Raw genomic sequence first — 22,098 nt, 5'->3', positions numbered from 1 at the left:
TGTTTTGCAAGAATTCTGAGCATATTCCTTATTTCTAGCTGCACTACTGAAGATTTTTCTCCAATTAACACCAAGAAATTGCTTGTTTGGTGCCTTGGACAGCTTTCTCTGTCTCAGACTCTATTCTAGACTGAGCTGGCAGTGATCTTACTGAGAATGTATCTAACATTTTTTGTTCAAATCCTCTGTTTTCTGCTGCTTTAGTTTCTTTCCCTGTTAGAGTGCTCAGGCTGCAGTTTTCCTCTTTCTGTGCCTTCCTCTTGCTTTTTGGGTTTCAGAGCAGTTGGGATCATTGAGTTGTTACCAGGGCCAGTGTATTGCACATGCTGAACACGGTGCCTCTTTGGTTTTGGAAAGCTGTGGTGTTCCCATTCATTGGAGCAAGGTTCTGAAATTTGGCAGGCAGAAGCTGTGGAACAGGGATATGCCTGCTGCTGCTGTTGAGAAAATATTCCTCAATTAGGCAAACCTGTAAGTCCTTGGAAAAATACAACATTGCCTGTACTCAGTGAAGTTATTGCCCAGATCTTCCTGGGTGCTGGCTACGTTTTGGCCTTGGAGGGATTTTCGTGGGGCAAGATGAGCTCACCCACAGAATAATTCTCAGTCTGGTCCTTGCAGGAGAGCAGCCAGACTTCCCATGCCATGGCTGCTGAAGGCCAGGGTGGAGCTGGGCAGCCTCCTCTGGTGCCAGGCTCCTGTGCTGGTGCCCAGTGGCACAGAGGGAGAAGCTGGAGGACAGCTCTGGTGGGTGGGAGCTGGGCTGTGCTGGGGGAGAGGGGATGGAAAGCATGGCTGCACCAAGGCAGGGTAAAGGTCCCTCTGACCACTTTTCTTCTCTGTTAATAGCAGCAAACCGGTTCTTCTGTCCTCATGGACTGGTTCTTGTTGCACTCACTGAGGGTGAGTGAGGTGTGTGGTCAGAGAGGAAACCACCTGGTTCAGGAGGAGGACTGGAGATCACCCCAGGATCTAGTTACAGGCAGTTGGGTCTGCTTGTCTAGGAGCTGCTCCTGTGATGGAGGTGCCAGGGATGATGGAGAGGGTCATTAGAGGAGAGATAATTCAAATTGGCAGTTCTGACAGTGAGTACAGAAGGACTAGTAGAATGAAGGAAACAGCAGAAATGAGCTCAGGAGAAGAAAATTAATTGAAACAGAGAAAACAAGGAACCAGTCAGTAACAAGGAAACAGCCTGGATAAAAGCACAGAGAGCAGGGCTGGGCTCTGGGCAGGACGGGTGGGATGGTGAGGTGCTGTCAGGATGTGCAGTGGGATTAGTGCATTAGGAATGGCAAGTCAAGAGTTTGATGGGATCAGGAGAAAGTATAGTGGGTGCACAAAGAGAAGGAATGAGCAAGGAGCAAAGGATGAAGATTAGATAGGAAGTAAAGCAGAAAAGTAGTGCAGGGACCTAGCAGTCCTCTTCTGGCTTTGTAGGATTGCTCTTTTATGTGGCTTTTCCCATGTCGTGTTTAAGTGGAGTTGATGTACTGGTTTGTTGTGTATACATTGATTTCTGTGGCTGCATTTTGCATCTTTACTCACTGTGGAAGATTTGACAAAATCCCTAAATAAAAGCTTTATCTAGAATTGTGTGCACTGCTGTTTTACATTCACTCATTCTGTGCAGAAAGCCTGAAGGAATTTTTTAGCAAATAAGTTGAAAATGTGTTTAGATAATATTTTTCACTTTGCATTATACTCTCTGAGGCAGAGAGAAATGCTTTAGCACTTTTATCTTGTATTTACAAAAAGAAAAAAAATGATTGGCATGGAGCAGGGAGTGAATGAAAGTGTGTTTTCTCAAACAAAAGTTAAACGGGGAAGAGAAATATTTCTTGTCCTCTTGAGGGCTGTTGATCTGTCAGCTGTGGGTCTTACAGGAGTGGCTTTCATTAAGAGTGTGTAACTCAGGTTTTGCTGTAGTGTAAGAAAAACTGGCAGTGGATGAACAGGGAGAGCTGCAATTGAGCACTACATAAATATTTTTTCACCCATCCTGGCTGTCTCTCCCAAGTATAACAGTCTGAGGTCCTTTTGCTCATGTGTAGTCACTGGGAAAGCCTAAAAATAAAGGGTGAGAGGAAAGGGTTCTGTGCTGGTCAGAGCCTTTATTTCCTTACAAGTCTTTGGAGCTGTGAAACATCTGGGTTTTGCACAGGATGCTTTTGGCATGTGTTTGTAAGTTAACATTCAAAAGCTGAAAACCTGCACAGCTCTGCTTCAGGTCTTGGTGTGCAAAACAACTCCTAAGCAAATGTTTCAGTGATGGAATTATTGGTTAGGGGTTCCTTTGCTGCTTTGCTCAAGGTCACCATCATCAGCTGATGTGAGAGGCTCCATCCTCCCAAAGCAGGGCCAGCCTGAGCCCCAGGCTCAGGGCACCAGCACAGGTTGTGGCTGCATGTTTTACCTGAACCCAGAATGGCACCAGCCAGCCCTTTGGGTACTGAGAGTGCATCTCACATGACATGTGTGACTGCCCTGTCTGAATCAGTGCCCTGGGGATTTACAGTCTTATTTTTGGAAGGAGGGCTAGCTAGGTTCCAGCTCTATTTAAAGATAAAATCAAGTGTCTCTGGCTGTGTGGCTGCATGTGTCCCTCTGAGATGCATTGGAGTAGCCCAGGAGACCACCCTGGAACGGGGTAGGAGCTTGCATCCATTCCTGGTGTGTGTGAGCATCTCCCCACCACCTCCTCCTCTGGATAACTGTTGGACTGGTTTTATTTTTGCATTGTGGTTCCTATTCTGATTCTTGCCTGCATCATCTTTATACCTGTATTAAGTATAAAATTGCTAAAAGCTCCTTTTCCAGAGGTTCAGCGTGATTGACACGAAACAATCCTGAGACAGGAAATCTGTAATTGTTGGAAAACTACAATTTTAGCTAGAAAAATGTGCTGTTTTGAAACACATGCACCTAATTTAGGCATCGTTGGAGACTGGGTCTGCATAGTTGTCACTCCTGGAAAATACTTAGTCTTGAACAGAAAGGTATCACAGTGCCAGCATTTAATGGTTGAGGGAGTGTGTTGAACTGTTCCACTAACAAAAACCTTTGCTGAGCTGAACAGTACAAATATAAACATTTCACTTGGCTATTAGCAGCTGAGTTGAAGTGCTGGATGGTTGGGAACAGCGTGGCAGAATGCTGTGCCCCATTCACACAGAGGTCAGAAGACATTCTACACGATATTTATGGGTTTCATGCACACAATTATGGACATTTGTATTGACTTGGATCTGCTGTTGGCTTGGTGCAGTCTTCTGTGGTTTGCTTGTGGGTTAATCTCTGGGAACAGAAATAAATGGAATAATGACAGAGGAATCAAAAGCCAGTATCCATGCTAGGAGAGTTAAACAAGTGAAAAAATGTAAAAATAATGGAAATTCAGAGCCCCTTTTTACAGTTAGAATGGAAGAATGAAGTGTTTGGGGGTTTTAATCATGATATATTGACACATGGGGTGTTTGGGTGGTCAGTGGAGCACTGTGGATTTCCCTCTGGGGGCAAGGCATCCATCCAACCTTCCTGGCAGGGGGTGGGATTGATTCTTTAATCAGAACAGCAACAATCCATCCTGAAGCTTCCTCAAGGTATTAGGGCTGAATTAAACAGTCTGGGACTAGTGTGTAAGCCCTAATGCACTTCAAGAGGCTTTTGTGGACAGGAGAATTTTGAAAATAATCAGAAGATGAACCCAAAAGTAACAGAAAAAAGCTACAGGCACAAATTGCCCTTAAAAAGGGGACCATGGTACATTTTCTTTGTGTGGTGCAATGCTTAATGCTCAGATTCTCTTAGGGAAGAAAAGATGCATGAACTATACAGTTCTATTCATGGCACTGCATTTAGAACTTGTTTTCTCTCCTTTGTATATGTGTTCCAAAAATAGATATGGTTACAAATACCAAATTAGTAGAATTAGGTATCTTAAAGCCAGGAAATACACCATTTCTAAAGCAACAATCACTACAGAGGAAATGTGGCATCTTATGCATATTGTGTTATATCTTTATTTTACAAAATGTTAAGATTGTGTTTGCTTGTGTGCATTTGCAGAGTCCATAATCTGCATGAATTTTTAAAGGATAAAAATGTCATGGCTGCATTCAGCTTTATTTGGAATTTTACTTTTCTTTGACTTGGAGCAATGAAACATGATTTCTGAGCTTTAGTTGGTATAGCAAGTGCTCACAAACAAGAACTAACTAAGAAGTGCCAGTAACCTTGTCAGATGTGCTTACTGATCGTTATGGATGTCATTCATGTACAAAAGTACTCAAAAAATAAAAGTGAGGAGCCCACATGATGGCTGTTCTGTCTTGCTCTTAGTTCTCACTTTGTCTTGGTCCATCTCACTCTGCAGACCAAGCCAGGTAAGCAGTAATTTTATTTTTCCAGAATGTTGGAATTCCTTACAAGTATCCATAAGGCCTGAGGACTTTGAGTGCTGGAGTGTTTTAGGGTGGCTCTTTGTTGGAGAATTTGTCTGTGAGTTCTGCATGTCCCTGGTGGAAACTGGCAGGTGCTGTTGTCTTGAGGCTCTGGCTTCAGAGATGCTCTGGCCAAGTCTTCTCCCATATCTTGAACTTCGCTGGTCCTGGTGGTTCTTGGCCCACCAGTTTGGGCCATAAATTAGCAGCCAAAAATTTGGAGAGGTGGATTTGAACTTTAGGGTTTGTGAAAAACAAGCCCTTTATTTTTCCTTCCTTGGCTGGAAGCAGTTTTGACTCAACCTTTGGACCAGAGTTGTGGCTTCCCAGATCTATTTTAAGTGGAAGGTATTGTCATTGGAACAACTGTAGAGCACTGAGTGACCTTGTTGTCCTCTCTGTGGGAGGGGATGTTCTTGTCAATTTGTGAGAAATTTTCTTTCTTTCCCTGCCTTCTTTGGAGGTAGGTAAACACACATTTGTTTTCCTCTTCCTCTCTGAATCAGTCTGGTTCAGAGGCCAAACTTGCTTTCCCTGCTTGGCAGATAAAGCATCTCTTAGATTCAAGTCAGTATCCTCTTTCATATTTTTTAAATGATTCAACTGCTCATCAAGCAACTGCTCTATCCCTGTGTTATAAAATGCTTGGGGAGTCATGGGACCTTCAGGGAGCTGAGCCCAGAAGCTGCAGTTGCTGTGTGGAGATCAGCTCAGGCCCATGGAAGTCAAAGGCTGGACAGGAGGTTCCTGTTTGTTCTTCTAACAAAACAATTTCTTGTGTGCTTGAGCCCTTTAATCCAACAGGCAGAGCTGCAGCCTTGTAATGGAGGAGATCTGAGGTAAACAAAGCATAGATATGAGGAAGAGGGACAGGGGAAGAAGAGGAAGGCTGACATGTTGTGCAGATGCCTTACACCTTAGTCTTGACCTCTGCTAAAGGGAAACTTTACTTTTCTAATGCTCTGTAGCAGGGCAGGTTCTTTTTTTAAATATCCCATGATTTTCCCATGGCCCCCCCCATGCACCTTACTTCCCATAAGTAGATTATTTATTCTCAAAACCAGTTTGTTTTGCTTTTCTTGCATTACTCATAAGAATTATCTTATCACCATGTACTTTAGAATTTGCAACATTTGTTTCAAAGATGCTGCCTAAAGAGCAGTGTGATAACCTCTCACAGACTGAGTGCCATGTCACAAGTGTCACATTTAGCAAGGGTCCTGCAGGTCAGCTGAATACAACAAATAGCAAATAATTTATTCTGGGAGACCCAGAGCACTGAGAGAGACTTGTTGATAGTGACTTGACAACATAATAAAACAGCAAGATATTTAAAAATGTTTAAAAAATTTTGAGGTGATGAGTTTTCATTTGCTCTGATGAACTGTAATATCCAAAGCTAGGTGTCTCTTCCACAAAAATAAGGACTTGCCCTTTAATATCGTCCATATTTGAGTAAATGGTTAGTACCATCTCAGTTCAGTAATAAATTATTTGGAAGTCCATCTAGCAAGACTTTTGAGGAATGCCTCAGTGTTATTTTTAAGATGTCAATCCTTGTAATGCTTGGGTTTCTGCTTTTATTTAGAAAGTGCAGTGCTAAAAGTATTGTACTGTTTGGCAAGTCCCTTGTTTGTTTTTTTGGGGTTTTTTTTTTGTTTTTGTTTTTGTTTTTTTTTCCCATTTAAATATTTGGTTTTTTTCATGAACTTGGATTTGTTGGTAATATTTTTTGCTAAGGATCCCACCCCCTTGTGCTGGGTAGGCATTGTGCAATCCAGGCACTGATGGTCTCTGTCTTGCAAATTATGACATGAATTAAAGACAAGAAAGATTGGAAGGATGGAGCACAAGACACTCAAGGATCTGGAAATGCTCAGGCTCTCCCATCTCGTGACTCTTCTGGTCTTGGGTAAAATGTGGCAATTTGTCTTGTGCCCATGTTTGTTGTGGAAGTTCTGTATTGTGACATTGTAACTACTGAATAGTTACTGTAGTCTGGGATAAACCTAAAAGTAAATAGACTTTATCTATTTTAATGTATCTTTTGGTGTTGAAAAGCAATATAGCAAGCTGATAGTACAATTAATTTTAGGTATTGCAGTGTTCCCTGGGTGTTATGAAAAGTATGTTTGTCTGACAGCCACATTTCAAAGAGTTTTTTCAATGTACTAATTAATTCTCTTCAAATAAATAGTCATGCAAAAAATGAAATACAACATCAATATTTAATGGCATCTGCTTACAACCCTCCCAATCTAGACTTCTGAAGATGTGTGGGGGTGATATTTACACATCCCTGATAAGGGAGGATGGAATGTGTGTTTTCTTTTCATTTGAGGAATGAATTACTCCTTAAAAATGTGATTGAGGTGCCCTACATGGCCCTGTGCAAAAATACTGTAGGAATCAGCTCCACGTGTCTTTGGAGAGTGTTGCACCATGAATCCTGGGGCTGTTACCAGAAAGGGACATTCTGTGTCCTGAAAGGAATGACCTGGTCTCCACTTGCAGCCTTGTCCAGTTGCAGCAAGTTTGCAGCAGTTGCACTGAAGGTGAGCTGCAGTTCTTCTCTTGCTCAGGAGACAGTGAGCCCGAGTGAGCAGCATCTCACTGTGCACATCACATTGTTCCACGCTCCTCTGTCGAGCAGCACAGCAATGAGCTGACCCAAATTTCTGGTTCTCTTCTGAGATGTCAGTCTGCTCTTAAGCTGTTTGCAGCACTTTTATCTGTGAGCTGGCTGTGTTTGATGTTAGTGCTGTGTGATCAGCTGCTGATGTAAAATAGAGAATCATTCTTCTTGTGAAGAAGTGAATTTGTGACACATTTGAGTGCAATTTGTGGGCACTGTTTATGCCAGTGTTGGGGAATCCATTATTTTGTGGAAATGACAAGCATTTGTTAGACTTCCTCCCACAATAGTGTCAGAAAAGAGCAGCACTGTGCTTGCCATCCTCTTTAAATGCTTCATGGTTTGTTATTGCTGTGATAGGAAAACACAAGGAGCAGGTTGTAATGTAAGCATTCCCTGTGTTTATTTGTTGGTGGGGTTGTGATAGCCTTCCACTTGATCTCCCAGGAATGTGAGAAGAGTGGAAATCAGGATGACATATCTGTAGTTTTACTCACAAAGTTTCACCCCATGTGCTCTGTGGGCAGCATACTTTGCTATTGCAGAGTCCTAATAAACCAATTAATTAAGAAATATTCCTGTAACACACACTGTGCTGTCACACTGACCCAAACTTAACCAGCAGCTCTCCATGACAAAGATTTTAATAACATTTAACCATGGTTTGTGTTAGTCCTTTGACGAAGCACATCATCATGTATGTGGTGTGGTGGTCTTGGTTTTGTTTGCCCTCAAGACACAAGAATGCTTTTGACTGCTGTCCCAGTAACCAGTCCAAAGTACAGCAAGCAGCTTTACTCTTGAAAAACTGTAGCACCCTTTCAGGAAATATCTGCGGCGCCTCAGATTTTTTCAGCCTGCTCACACATTCAGAGCCCCGGACAAGCAGCTTAAGATCTGAATGAGATTGTTCACCAAATGAGTTGGTGCAGCATATTAATTTGCTGGTGCTTCTAAATGCCTGCAGTGTTACAAGAGCCTGCAATGGCACTAAAATACCAGGAGCTTTGTTGGCTCTAAACTCCTTAAAAGAGAGTTTGAAATTCTTGTCTGCTTGCTGCAGCCTTACCAGCTTTATAAAGAATTTGGAGATCTGTACTTCAGAAAGGTTGTGCATCCTGGCCTTGGGAAAGTTAGTAAGAGCTTTTCCTGCTAGTATTAATTGTCTTGGAGCTTGATTGTGCTCTGGGTTTCACTGATTATATGAACCTCCTATTAGTGCCTTTATCTAGATGCTATTGGATATGTTTATTGCATGGTTTTATGCATAGGATTTATGTTGCAAAAATATTTGCTTTTGCAGTTAGGTAAATGTCCTGGAGTGACTTTATGGTGCTTGTACCATAATGTGGTTTTAATGAGGTTGGACGCAGCCTTAACCTGATGTTATGTGTATTTGAAGTTACTATTTAAATGCCAGAGTAGAACTGATATGACATTAAACTTTTTTTTTTTGTTGCTTTGTCTGGTGAGACAACACACTCCTCCTCAAAACCAATATTCTGCCTGGCAGCTGGAGAGGGATATGAATTGTTGTCAACAACTACTAAAAGTTGAAAACTTTAGAAGTCAATTTTCAAGGTCTTGAAGTAGATAATTTTATTTAGAGATTGAACCAAATATTTTAGTGAGAGCTAAAAAATCCAGTGTTCCATGCTGTCCCTTGTTTCACTGTTCCTGCATTTAGGCAAATACGTAACTCTAGAAGATGGGGTGAGCAGAGGCAAGTGGTCAGACTGGTGTGACCCAAGTGTGGTTTTCAGTCTTGGCTCTAATGAGCACTGCTCTAAATTGGGTAGTGATTTTCTTCACAACTTTGTCTGAAAACTATATTAATAGGAGGTGTTTACTTACATAATTTCCATTAGTATTGTAAAGAGAATTATTTCTTCAAGTGCAGTGAAAACTTGAAATCTATATCATGGTGTCATCATTGTTACAGCATGAGTTATAAAATATTCACGTGTGGTTTTGGAACCTAAGGAAATGAGATTGTTGCCACAAGAAAACTGGATTATCCCTTTTGCTCAGCTAGACTTGCCTATCCTCCTAAGCAGAATCTCCTTGCTGAGGGAAGCAGTCCTTACTTAAAGGATCAAAGGATGTTGCTCTTCTAGCTCAGGATGGCAAAATGTCATTTATTCCTAATGCTTAGGTTTCCAAGCCATATTGGTCAAAAGAAACTGTAATTGTTGATTTATTTCCATAAAATATTCTGACTGTTTTGCTTTGGGAGGCTGCAGGCTGTGTAGGGAGCCAGAGCGAAAGCTTTGGACACTCTCTAGCTGCCCGACTTTCTAGAAACTGTAATTTTAGGTTGTGTTGGCTGGCAGGGCATGGTCAGCAGAGTGAACCTGAGCTTTGTGTGCTGGGGCTGGAGTGTGGCTGTCCTGCAGCACCCTTGTGGCACAGGCAGCAAAGCACGGAGCCTGGCTGGCCAGGCTGTGGCTCCCTCTGATTTCTGAGAGCTGGGCCAGCTCTGGGGCTGCTGGAGTGAAGGCAGCACTCAGCACAACGAGCCTGCTGCTGGACTGGGGAGTCTCTGCTCCTGCTGCAGCCTGCTTTAGATGCTCTCTGGTCTCAGCACTTGAAATGGATGGGTGGTGGAGACAATTGTGCTATAAACTCTAGTTCTGCACGTTTATGGGGAAGGGAGCTCTGATTTCCTGCCTTTTACAAGGCTGGGTGACACGTGGCCTCTTTATTCTTGTTGTGTGAATGGATGTTTAGTGTGATGGGGTTAAATTTACCTCTTTCTCTTTAGATTCTTGTAATTGTCATATGTACAGAATGTCAAGCATCCCTGAGTGAGCAGCCAGAATGACTCTGTCACAATCCTGGCTGCATTGTGCTGCTCTATTGACTCTGCAGACCTGAAATGTGTGTGGGAGAACTTTCTCTTGTAGTCTAGCATGTAATTTAATTGATGTTTGTTTGGTAATTTGCCTCAGATTAAATTATTCATTGTCACCACTGAACAAATGCTTTGTATCCTTCTGGTGGGTCAGCATTTTGCACAATGTTTCCCCCTTCTAATTCCACCTACTTTGATGCATTCATGTAGTTTTTCTGCAATCTTAGTACTGAGAGCTCAGAGAAGCTTCTGTTGGGAGAAGGGGGAGAGCCAGTGGACTTTGAGAGGCTTTGTGCAGTGATTATTGAGTTAAGGGAAATGTGATTACTTTTCCTCAGATTTAAACTTTGATGTAACACGAGCTCACACCATGGTTAAAGGGAGTTGTTACCCGAGGATAAACTTCATAGAAATGTCACAGAATTGAGCGTGTGAGAATAGGAAGATATGCTCTCTTCCTCCAAAGGATAGGAGACTGAAGTAATTGAAGAATTATTATCAATAGCAATTCATGCTTTGATGCACAGGTGGATGTTTCTGATCTCAGCAAGATGTGTCAGTGGAGAGTTGCTACATTAGTTTTGGTCTGACCATATTTTAGCTTGGTAATTCTGTGGCTGTACAGGTGCTCTTGTCTTTTGTAGAGGACGAGAAGCATGACAAGGATCAGCAAGAAGTCTGAATATTTTCTGCAAGTGGGATCACACTGAAAATGTTTTTGTCCAAATTGATATAAATGGCCTGTCTCTGTGACATTGCAGAGTGCAGCTGGGGTTAAGCTCTTCCCTGAATGTTTATCAGTGAAAAACTGAGAGGAGAAAGGTATTGGGTAAAAGAAAAATATGTGACAGGACGTTAGAGGACTGTCTTGGTTGCCATTTTTACAGCTACAGGAAGGGCCAGGTTTTATTGTAATAAAACTGTGCAAGAAACCCTAGTAGATGGGTTTAAGGCATAGAACCTCTGCAGCTTTCTTTTGGCTCTTTGCTTATATTTCTGGCCTAGTTCCAGAATTTATCCATTTCTTGCCAGTGTAGCTTGACTCCACTCCACAGAGTGGAGTGTATGGATAGATAATTCTGAATTGTGAAATGCACTTTGAACAGAATATGTTTGTTAGCATATTTTGAAGCTACCAACTTCGTTGTTTGCAGACATTTTAAATGTTATACACTCTGACATTGTTGTTCTATCCATTGCATTCAATTTCTGAGTTGCATATATCTCTGATAATCTTCCTGTTCTGGAAACTTCACTATTTCTTGGATCAGAGTGGAAGGACCTAATCTAATTTCTGGGTTAAAAATGGAATGCAATGGCAGATAGAAATACTTGAGGCAGAGCAGTAATCTTATTTGGTCTTGAGTGTGAAGTGGCTCTTGAAAAATCTAGGATTGTATTTGTCATGTCATGGTATTTAAGGTATTAAATGCTTTCTGAAACTCATCTACAAAGAAGTTTTTCAGCAGTTTGTTCCATTTAATTTTGAAATGAGGGGAGGGAACAGTCAGTTCATATCTTCATTCTTCTTTTGAACTTTAGGGAAGGGTTTGGAACACTCTGAAGTGGGAGAGCTTATTTTTTTAACCCTAGTTATTGCCATTGCTCCAGTGGTTCCAGGACTCAGCCTCAAGCTAAGCAGAATTAGTGATTTTTACAGCGTTTTTCTTTTCTGAGTGTCTGCACAAACATCCAGGAAGGACACGGTGCCTGCACTGGGGTTTGGTCAGTTCTGGCCTCACAGCCAGGGCAGGAGGTGAAAAGGAGTATCAGGAGTAAAGGCTGTTGTGTTCAGTGAATAAATACATCTTTGCACTAACGTGGGTAGAAAAGAGCTTTGCACACGTGCTCAGTTCTACACCCACAGGGGATTTATTCAGTGGAGATTAGAAGTTTTGCTGTTGAGAATACCAGGCATACCTGACAAGACCTTTGCTAGTTTTTTTAACTGTTATCATTTCGGGCTAATTTTGATAGGAGGAGACCAAGGACTCTTATTTGCAAGGTGTAACAATGTCCTTGATTGTTTTTAAGTGGTGATTAAAAAAAAAAATCAAATTAATCCCCCCAAACCCCTTTCCTAAACTCCAACTGTGTGCTCAGAGCTGAATCATATTCAAAAAGGTTTGATACTAATGAATAAATTTTGACTTTGAGGGTGCATAAAACAACTTGGGTATCCTACATGATGGCATTGGTTTGTGGTGAACTTGGGCAAAAAGCTAATTTCAAAAAAAAAAAAATTCCCACAGACTGCTACAGTTTGAAGTATTGTTCTTGTGGACAAGATTCTGCTGTTGTGATTCAGTTGGTTTTGGATAAGAGGGCAGAATTGTCTTTTTTGTGTGTGTTTTTTAAATGGATCAGCAGGCTTGTTTGGCTTTCCATTGTAGTTATCCACACCATGCAGTAAGCAGGAACACTCTATGGCTCATTTTTAATAATCAGTACACAGCTGCCCAAAGGGGAAACCGTGGGCAAGAGCTCTTGTTGATCTTTGTTTTAACAGCTGGTATTATTAAAGGAGAGCTTCACACACTGGGAGAAAAAAAGAGGATGAAAATCAGTCAACAGTTAATCCAAGATGTGGCCAGACAGCAAAAGATTTACTGGGAATTAGTTCTAAAATTGCATTTGTTCAAATAATTCCAGAGAAACGAATGGGTGTGTATTAAATGGGGGAAGTGGGATGGTGCTGGGGAACAGTGAAAAGTTGCAACATTTGTCAACTGAAAAACCTTCCTGGAACAACAGCAGCATATATTTAGCATTGTTACCATGCTGCAACTCCTGGGGGAGGCAGCTCGGAGCTGGAGCTCTGCTGCAGCTCATGATTTATACCCTGCTAGCAGCAGAGCCCCACAAACCAGGAGGATCTGCTCATTTTCAAAGTTCTTGTTTATAATGCACGGAACAGTGAATCCCTGTGGGTCCTTGCAGCTTTCAGGCTGCTGCTCTGGATACTGTCAGCAAAAACCAAATCTTTATCCCATTCCTGTTCCCCCAGGATGAGCAGAAGGAGGAGGCTAGCATTGCTTTGTTTTTTTTCTTTTTTTTTAATGAGATTTGTGGGTATAATTAATCCTAATGGTAGAGATGCATCATCTCTGTGGTCCCAGTAGAATTTAGTAGTTATGAGCCTTTGCTTAGCTAATAAGTCTGGATTTTAAAGTCTATATTTTGCTGTTTATCCTCATACCTAGTACAAATAAGTTCACTTAAATCAGTTGAAGTGCACTAGAATCACCAAAAGAAGTGTCATGTGCATGTTTGTTTCCAATTTAAATAAATGAACAAGTGAATGAAAAGGTTGAAATGCACTCAGTCCTTCAATAAAAATAGTCCAACTTAACATCTGGCATTAGTTGAAGTTTCTCTCTTATTATCTTGTTCTCTAAGAGCTTTTTTACATTCTGGGTTGTAATTTGCACATTATAATGTATTTTGAAACAAAACTGTGTCTTGTTCTGGGGTTTCTTGAGTGTGTTTTATAAGCAGAATTGTAGGTTTGAAAAGAAGTGTTCCTTTCTGAATGGGCGGCTCGTGACAGATGGTTCTCATTGTGGCAAAGTCATGCCGTGCCTCAAACCTCAAAGTGTATAAATTTATTTGAAGGAAATGAATTGCTGCTGTATCGTGGCCATCTATGAAAAGTGTCCTTGGACATTGAAATGGTGTTTTTTGAGCCTTGCCTTCTCCTTATTCAAAGAGAGCTATAAAATTCATTTTCAAGAGCATGAAATTGTGACACCTCTAAGAAGCACATTTCCTTTTTCAAGAGATGCAGCGTTATCTTTAGAAGGATCTCCCACTGATAACAGCACGGGACGCCTCAGTGTGGCCTTTTCAAGTACCTGTTTGAATAAAACCAAAATAGCACCTAATGCTGTCCATGCAGTCTAGAACATGTAACCTACATAATTTATCATCAAAAACTCCTTGTTCCAAGAAAACAAAGGATAGTCTTGTCCCTCACAATCCACTATTTGGCTCAGTTGCTGTTTCTCTTCATCCCCTGTTGCTCATCTGCTCTGTCCTGCTGCAGCTGAGCTGATCACATCCTCCTGCCTTCCCCATCCCAGCATTAATCACTCCTCTCTGTTATCTTACCTCTTTCAGCATCTTTCTGAGCTGCTGCGGTACCAGCGACCACATCCTCTCTCAGATGGTACATCCCCTCTCTCACCTTCCTTCCTGGCTGCTGTGTTAGCACAGCTACTTGCCGTGTTGCTATGGAGGGACTACAAGTTCTGCTTCACCACATCCTTTGCAGGATACGAAGGCGTAGGGGGAGGAGGAGGCTTGGTTTGACCCCAGAATGGGGGAGGGTGGTGGGGGGTTTGGGGCTTCATTTGCTTTGGGCTCTGGTGAGGAAGGCTCTTTTTGCTGCAGTGGTAAGAGCAGCCCTTGGGGGCAAGACCAGGAGGTTTCCTGCAGGATCACCTGCTCCTGGAGCTCCCCTGCTTCTGTGGCCTCTGACTCAAACCTGGCTGCTGCGAAAGGAGCAGTTTTCACTTCACAGTTTAGGCTGTCAGCAGAGAGAAGGAGACACTGAGTGTGTGTGTGTGTGTGTGTGTGTGAATGCCTTGGCAGTGGATGATCAGTTGTACTCACCCCGGGAAGCCTCTCCCCGTGAGCCACGTGCTGGGCTTTGCAAGGCTTCCATAATAGGTGTTTGTAAAGTGGGTCACCACTGCTCCCAGTGACCTCTCCAGCAGCACAGGTGGCCTCTTGCTGACCTGTTGCTGCTCAGGGAGCCACTCTCCCTCCCAGCCCTGCTTTGGGAGCTTGGTGCTGGCTTTGCTGCAGTTCACTGCTGTGGGCTCTGTAACCCAGTGCTGTGTCCTAGTCTGGTGTTGGTCACCTTCTCTACAAGGAGGTTGAACCTTCCCCAGTTCAAAGCTCAGCCCTTTCATTAGTGGGGATGTTGCTGTGCAGCTCTGCTGTAGGTGGATCTTTTAGTGAGATGTTGCAATCAGACTGGTTCCCTGTCAGCCCTGATGATCTGGTTGTGCTCCCAGGACTGGCCGTGCCTCAGAGCAGCTGGAATATTCATGGTGCTCTCCAGGTGCTGCCCTTCGTGCCAGCTGCTCATGGTTTTTCTCAGAAGTGCTTCTTGTTTGAATTAAGTCAGGTTTTTATCCAGGTAGGGTTAAGGGATGGCCAAAACCTGCCTGTGGGACAGCACCCTGGATTAATTAGCAGGAGGGGTCACTCTTGATTTTGTGGAAGGTGGTTTTTGGGGTGGGGATGAATGTGGTTGGTCTAGAAGCAATTACAAGGCTGTGCAAAGGGCCTTGCTATTATACTGGGGCAATGCTATTTTCTACCCAAATTAAAACTGGCATAAGTATTAGAACTTATTTTGCTTTCCAGCTTCAGCACAATGCTGAAGGGGGTTAAGCATTTAAAGGCTGAAATATGGCCCAGAAACTGCTTTCTTCATACTGTCTATTGAAACAGGCAGGACAGTAGAGGTGAGTTTATCTAGCAACATAAAAGATATTTCAACCTAAAACATAGTTTGTTTCCACTCTTGCTTTCTGTCAATTCCACTTCATACAGGTTTGAAACACATTCAGTTTCCTAATGATGCAGCAAAGAATCTTATATTTCTTTTTATGATCTCCTAGCTAGATCAAGTTACCAGGTGAATGGAAGAGATAACATAGTTAACCTTGAGGGCTTTGTGGGAAACGTGTTCAGGGGATGGCAATGAAAGGAAGATGGAGATGGGCAAGGAAGATGGCTTTTTTCTCTGGGCTATTAATTGTTCAGCTCAATCAGAAATCATCCTGGTGAAAAGGTTGGGAGGAATTTATTTAATACTTGAAGGGTAAAATGAACTTAAGCATGTGTGGCTGCAGAGGTGATGTGCATGACAAACACACGTGATCATAAATAGCTTTGCTAACAAGAACCGGATGTGTGGGGGAATGGAAGGCTGGCTCAGAAAAGAGTGAAGCCACAGCATTGTGTGAGTGTGAGCCTCAGAGATGCTGTCCCTGCCCCATCCCTCCGTGCTCCACGGTGCTGTGAGTGCTCCTTGTCTCTGCTGCAGGAAGGGAAAGGTTGGTGTCCTGTGTTCCATATATAATCAGGATATTTGTTTAGTGTCCTTAACTGAGGGTTTCACTGACTTGCTGACAAGTTTTGTGTGGGAAGTTGATTCTCATCAGTAGTGGCTGAGTCAACAGATGCTGAATTGCTTTGGTATTTTCTACTCATCTCTGTTTTCTGGAAGGCTCTTGCAGTGGTAGCCTGTATTTTATGCATTTTATTTCATTATTAATTTGCCTGGAGACTGTTAACATTTGCATATAGCTTTATTGTAGGTCTCTGAGGATCTGTGATCTGAATTCCCCTGTATTCTGCCAGCACTGGAGTGCCATATGGGACTCAGCCGAGCCTGTGAAGGGCTCATCCTCTCGTTAATTATTTTTATAATTTGAAGTTGTTAAACCATGGAATCTAAAAAAGTAATTTAGAAATTGAACACTGTAATGTATTCTTGATCTTCACTTTAATTCCTTTTTGCCTATGAAAGTGAATGAGGCATTTAAAAAAAAAAGATATGGGAGGAGAAGGTATGATCAGAAGTAAAAATTAGCTATTAATTCCCCTATTACTATTTTTGTTATTAATGAAAGTAAACAAATAATCTTGTGAGGAAACAGAATCAAACTCACTGGGGAATGAGATAGTAGCAAGTCTTCAAATATTCTGAATATTCAAGAATCCGGAGTCTTTTATTGTAGTGCTGCATGAGAATTACAGGAGGCATATGCTAAAAATATAAAGGCTTTTCATTTGCTGTTAGCATCTGAATTTTCAGCATAGTCTTTCTTCATTATGTGTCTGTGTTAGCATTCTTAATTTCACGTTTCTGCACTGTCACCCCTGACAGCAGCAGAAAGGTGACAGTGACAGTTTAGCCTGGATACTGGTACAGTAAATGCTGCCAGCTCAGTCTGCTCTGGGCAGGTTTGACAGGAAGATTTAAATTGCAGAATTAATGGGTAAATTCTCCTAGGATCTAAAGTTTTGTTCACAGCTGACACCAAGTAGAAACCCCAGTCCTTCTGGCCTGGCTGTGTGTTGGAACTGAGCAGGATGAGTCTGGCTGCAGAGAGACTGGGGCTGCAGCTCAAGGGAAAAGAGAGGGCATCCCCTTTATTTCAGTCAATGCTGAGGCTGAAGAAGCCCCTTGGTGGCAAGTGAAGGTCCATCTTTGGATCTGAATGCTGTGTGTTGAACTATTTTGCAATAGGGGGAAGCCTTCTAGAAAGAGGAAGGAATATCTCACTGAGCTGATCTTCAAAGACCTCATGAATAACACTTTATTGCTCAATGATTGGTTGTACTCCGTGTTATAAGGCCGAGAAATGGGAAGAAGTTTTTCTTTTGGTTTTTTTTTCCTCCTTAATGGCTAACTTTCCTCTTCCCAAAATACTTTGCATAGCTGGGGAATGTGACTTGAGGAGGGCAGTTGAGAAGTGAAGGGGATTTGACAGCTTAAAGTAACCATTCAAATGAAGCAAAGCAAATGGGCAGCACTATTTCCATTTTAAGCATTGTCAGGGTAACAAGCATGCAACCGAATTTCAGAAAGAATGCATGGATGGGAGATTATTTGGGCAGCAGTAAAAGCACCGGGAGAGAATTAATGGAAACAGAAATGAAGTTAGAAAATGAATTTAGAAACACACTTTGCCTTAGGGTTAAAATATTCAAAGCATTCTGGGTACTTGGATGTCAAATTCCTGTTCAAGTTAATAACTAAAGTTCTACTTCCCTCTTTTGAGCTTCCATTTTTGTGTGCATGCTCAAAGATATGTTAAGCACTGAGCAGTTTTTTTTAAAGCAGCAGGGGCTCTGCTTTGCCACCTGGCTCAGGTGGATCAGCTCCTGTATTCCAGCTCCTCCATCACCTGGGGAAGTGTTTTTAGTGGCACGTGTTGCTGGCTTTGGGAAGCATGTGGAATCTGATGAAGGGGGGTAAGTTACAGTTCCACAAGTTGTTTAATTACATGCATATTGTGATGGGCAATTAGAAATCTATTCTGTTTAGTAAGCTGATACCACGATCAGCCCAGGCACTTGGAACTGGGAGAAGATGAGATTTGGCAGGTTGGAAGGACATAGTAACACGAAGGCTGTGGTGGGAGCCTACTGTGACAGACAGCTGACTGTCAGTGCTGTATTTCTGCTCAAAGAACATTCCTAGGTGTGAACCAGTCTCTGAGCCAGAGGAAAGTGGTGAATTCTTCTAGAAAATGTTTTGGTGGTTCTTTTTCTGGGAAAACAGGTGCGGTCTGACCTTTTGTTTCTCCCTCACTGTGGCCACGTGGGAGCATTCTTACTGAACATTGCATCATATTTCTTGCCTTGTTTTCTTGAATGCTAAAGCCCTGTGGAGTTTATTGTTTCCTAATGTTCTCCCTGACTGGAAGGGTGAGGATGCTGCAAAAATGAACAGAGGAGAGTCTGTGTATTGAAACTGAAAGCTGAAACAGCAGCTCATGGGGCACCTGAGCCCTCTTGGAGCTGATGATGAACCTGCAGAGCTGCAGTGGCACAGTTCACCTGCTGAACCATCTCTGCCAGGGCTGGTGCCCTTTGTGCTGGAGACATGTGTTGTTCTCATTAGACTCCAGAATATTGATGGGGTTTTAAAACTCTAGATTCCTATTGAAAATGCTTTTTTGTAATGAAGTTTGAGAAAAGTAAACCAGTTTCCAAAAAGTGTTGTCAGTATTGATTATTTGAAGGCATGATATTGTTGTTAACTGCTTTCAAAAATCTCTTCTGCAAAGCCCTATTTTGCATTGATTACGTGTATCAGTTTGAGAAAAGTAAACCAGTTTCCAAAAAGTGTTGTCAGTATTGATTATTTGAAGGCATGATATTGTTGTTAACTGCTCTCCAAAAAATATCTTCTTCAGGAGTCCTGTTTTGCATTGATTACATGTATCCCTGGACTTTGGGATTCCATGAATTGAAGGTTATGCTGTACCATCAACACATTTTGAGTCCTGTGTCATCCCTTGATTCATTAACTTTAACTCAGAGCCTTTGCCTACCTTCAGTGTCCTTCCAGAAGCAGGGAACAAGGAGGACGATCTGTGTCACGTCCCTCTGGCTGCACTGCCCTTCCTTTGGAATCCAGTGATGGTGTTGCCAATTTTACTGACTTTTTTTCATCCTCAAGGCACTCAGCAAAGGGAAGGCCTGAACTTTGGGATTCCATGAATTGAAGGTTATGCTGTACCATCAACACATTTTGAGTCCTCTGTCATCCCTTGATTCATTAACTCAGATCCTTTGCCTACCTTCAGTGTCCTTCCAGAAGCAGGGAACAAGGAGGACGATCTGTGTCACGTCCCTCTGGCTGCACTGCCCTTCCTTTGGAATCCAGTGATGGTGTTGCCAATTTTACTGACTTTTTTTCATCCTCAAGGCACTCAGCAAAGGGAAGGGACAATGGAATGCATGACCCCAGTGCAACACACTGCTGTGGGGCGTTGGCTCTGGCTGAAATGGCACTTGGGCCAGCACTGTTCCATGCCCAGAAAAGAACAGAAACTCTTCTCTTTTGCAAATCTGCAGAGAGTTAAACTTCCCCTTGTCTCTCTTGATAGTGGAGGTCAGTGCTTGTACTTTTGAGGTAGTTCTGCCTAGAGCTTGGCACAGAGCAAGTGCCTCATCTGACTTTATAAATAGAAATTCAGCATCTTCCCCTGGTTGATCTGTCTGACAGCTGCACCACCGTGTGCTCCTCTTACACTGCTCCTCAGGGAGTTTTATTTCACCAAACTTGGCCTAGTGAGGCCTCAGAAACAGTCCAGCAGGTCCCTCTGTGGGATGCCAGCCCACACTGAGGCAGCTACCTGGATTCATTTCTGGGTTTTATTCAAACTCTGATCTAAATGATGCTGTGAGAATTGATTCAGGGTGGGATGATGGTGGGAGGTTTGGACAAGGCACCACCAGGGTTGCCTTTTCAGGGTGATCCTGCTCTGTCTTGGAATCTGGATTACCTTGAAGGGCAGGATCTCCTTGAAAGGCATTATTTCCTCTGGGAAACCTTGACCTTTCCTCTCTGGATAGGTCACAATAGGATAATAAGCTAGTTTATCAGATCATATTTGAACCAAGAAAGGTGGTTAAATTTGCTTACGGGGATTACAGAGTGAATTTCCCTGCCTGAGATTTCCCTTCTCTAAATCAGGAGTGTGTGAATCCACGTAAACTTGTGACTAATGGACTTCCCCATGGGGTATTTATTTCATATGCATGTGTTTATGTTAAATAATGTAAATTATGGAAGAGTGGGGTGTGGGAGAGCTAGAAGCCTCTTTATCAGAAACCTTAAAAAGGCCATGTTTGCATTACTCTCCTGATTCCAGCATAATCCCAGAGAGGGAGAGGTTGTATATTTGAAGCAGAGCAGAAGGTGCTTCTCTGTGCTGGCATCAGACTCCAGGCTGAGCTGAGCCCTCTGGCAGGAGGAGGATCATTGTTACCCCTGATTTTGCTTCTCTCCAGCTGTGAAGCTGGCTGAAATCAAGATTTGTATATAGGCAAACATGTACATTTTTAGTCTGTGTATTCCCTTTCTGCAGAATGCACTCCTCCTCTTTCTGAGTGGCTGATGCTACACTGGTTCAAGAGTGATTTGCATTGCTGGAAGTAAGGATTTTGTGTAGTTTGAGGTTTTTTACTCCAGTTTGCCTTAAACACTTTCTTGTAGTTTCTGGAGCACTTAGTCCTGGAGCACTTAGAGGTTCTTTACTATTTTTCTAACTTTATGTTATTACATTTTTGCTGTTCTGCCTCCAGTGCCTCTTTAATTGACTAAAACTGACATAAGTTGAAACCTGGTCTGGTTGGGCTGACTTGGTTTGAAATAGTACCTGATGCTACAGCAGAGCAAACACACAATGCACAAACCCTGTGTGTCCCATTCCCATAGCCTCACCTGCTGATTTAACTCCCTTCTTCATTGTGTTTTGCAGATTTTGTCTTTTTAACATGGTTCCTATTTCTTCTCTTCATATTACAGTTAGGCAGCTTTATTAGCAGGTTTATTTTCTTTCTTAGCTCCTGTGTGCATGACTCTTCAAGGCTGGCAGAGTCCCTCCTGCCACCAGTGTAACTCAGTGTCACAGCCAGATGTGCTGCAGAGCAGAAAGTGGTGTTTGATAAAAGCAACATATTCACAAACCAGGCTTTGTTGTAGCTTTCAGTGATTTTTCTGCTCTGTGTCTAAAGGGAGTGGCCTTGTCTGGTTTTATATCTCAGTGATATCTCTGCACCCTGAGCCACAGGGCCAAATCTTTTGCAGAGAAGCATCACTTGTGTCAGAATCTTTGCTAGTGGCAGCTCAGCATCCTGCCCAAATCTAGTGCTGTATGTAGTTTTTTGGAAAACATGCTCAATCTAATTTGTAGATTGTACAAATTTACTATTTTCGTTGTAAACCATAATGGAACCTGATGCCAAATAATTTAGACTGATAGTAAAGCCCTTGTTTATTTTACATTGTATGTCTGTCAGAATAAGTATTCAAAGTATTACAGTATAAAAATTAGATTTCAAGTATTGTAGAAACAGTAACTTTTGCAAAGCTGTGTGGAATTTCAGTGCTGTTGAAGTAACCAAATTTTAAAAAATAAGGTGATTATAATTGAAATCTGCAGATAGTAATAAACTGGCTTGGGTAATTAATTTGGATTTAGAGTTGCTTAATTTCTCTTGGCATTTGCAAATCCCAGACTGACTTGTGGAATGTTCTTGATTTCATTGAAAACATGTGTGACTGTTTTTGAGGGCAACAATATTTGAAGAACAAAGCAGTATCTGTATCTAAATGGAGGTGGACAAGAAAACTTTCAGAAAACATTGCTTATGTCATTTTGGGGGGCATCGTGTCGTCTGTTTTAGAACAAACAGGCTACAAAGCAATTGAATCTGCTCTGTAAAAAGAGTAACTATTCTAAATAACATTTTAAAATCGTAGCACTGGCAAAGCTAGAGTTTAAATCTACAATTTTCATATGAAAATCAGAATTATTAATTAGGAGCAGATCCCAAATTCATGGAACTTCTATTAGTTCTTCAGAGTAAAATACTGCCAAGAGTATCTATTTCTTATCCTATGTTTA

At 42.1% G+C, this 22,098-nt stretch overlaps 1 protein-coding gene across 27 annotated transcripts in view; it reads left to right on the top strand.

Annotated features, from left to right (window-relative positions):
* FNBP1 (formin binding protein 1) overlaps positions 1-22,098 on the top strand; it is a 93,445-nt gene that overhangs the window by 7,122 nt on the left and 64,225 nt on the right. The window lies entirely within an intron of this gene.

This window comes from Passer montanus, unplaced genomic scaffold, assembly GCF_014805655.1.
Source record: "Passer montanus isolate IOZ18808 unplaced genomic scaffold, ASM1480565v1 scaffold43, whole genome shotgun sequence".
In the NCBI taxonomy this organism is placed as follows: domain Eukaryota; kingdom Metazoa; phylum Chordata; class Aves; order Passeriformes; family Passeridae; genus Passer; species Passer montanus.
The sequence above is the reverse complement of the archived record's forward strand: the minus strand, read 5'-3'. Positions and strand labels throughout refer to the sequence as shown.